The sequence below is a fragment of the Penaeus monodon genome, chromosome 28 (assembly GCF_015228065.2).
Source record: "Penaeus monodon isolate SGIC_2016 chromosome 28, NSTDA_Pmon_1, whole genome shotgun sequence".
NCBI classification, from domain to species: Eukaryota; Metazoa; Arthropoda; class Malacostraca; order Decapoda; family Penaeidae; genus Penaeus; species Penaeus monodon.
The window spans coordinates 13,591,728-13,592,426 of record NC_051413.1 but is presented as its reverse complement, the minus strand read 5'-3'; the positions used below and the strand labels follow the sequence as shown (position 1 = coordinate 13,592,426).

The window sequence follows — 699 nt, the reverse complement described above, 5'->3', positions numbered from 1 at the left end:
AAATTTTAAATATATATAAATGCGGAAATTCTGAAATCACTTCAACATTATTTCATGTGACTGCGGAGTTCAATGGGTAATAGACACATTTGCAAACTTTGCTCCACTATCCTGTATCACCTTGCCTGTTACTCGGCCAAAGTAAATCCTCAGTAAAATAACTTTTAGTTTTACACAACATTTCTGTTCAAAGTTTTACTTAATAAGAGGACAGATATTGCTTCACCAATTCTCTAAAACACGCATTACACTAATGCCACCCTGTCTAAAGGCCTTTTGATAGTAACGTAACCTTTAGATACACTTTGGATCATCTTGAAAAATCTTTGCCCTTTACGTGAACATTATTAGAGAAGGATTTTTATTTTTATATATATTTTTTTATTTCATATTTTTATATTCTTATAGTTTTATTAATTACGAGTCTTATCGCTTGCTTCTAAATGTCGTTGATTTTTTCTTTTTTTTAACACCCGACTCTGGGGTTAGATATTACTTGCGAATGAGGACTGTTAGTGCACTACGCTTGATTTCACATTTCAAAAAAACATTTCATGTGACTCCGGAGTTCAAGCTGTGAGACACACGTATACTGACTGCTCCTGATTGCGTCAGAAAAAAAAACATCGAGAATGTGCTCATCGCATGTGTCAGTTTTATTTTGAAATTAACGAAAGAGCACAATGAGCCTTATTTGGC

The 699-nt window shown here is 33.5% G+C and overlaps 1 protein-coding gene across 1 annotated transcript in view; it reads right to left on the bottom strand.

The window, feature by feature from the left end:
• The window catches only part of LOC119591042 (keratin, type I cytoskeletal 9-like), a 12,441-nt gene that overhangs the window by 2,837 nt on the left and 8,905 nt on the right, over nucleotides 1-699 (bottom strand). The window lies entirely within an intron of this gene.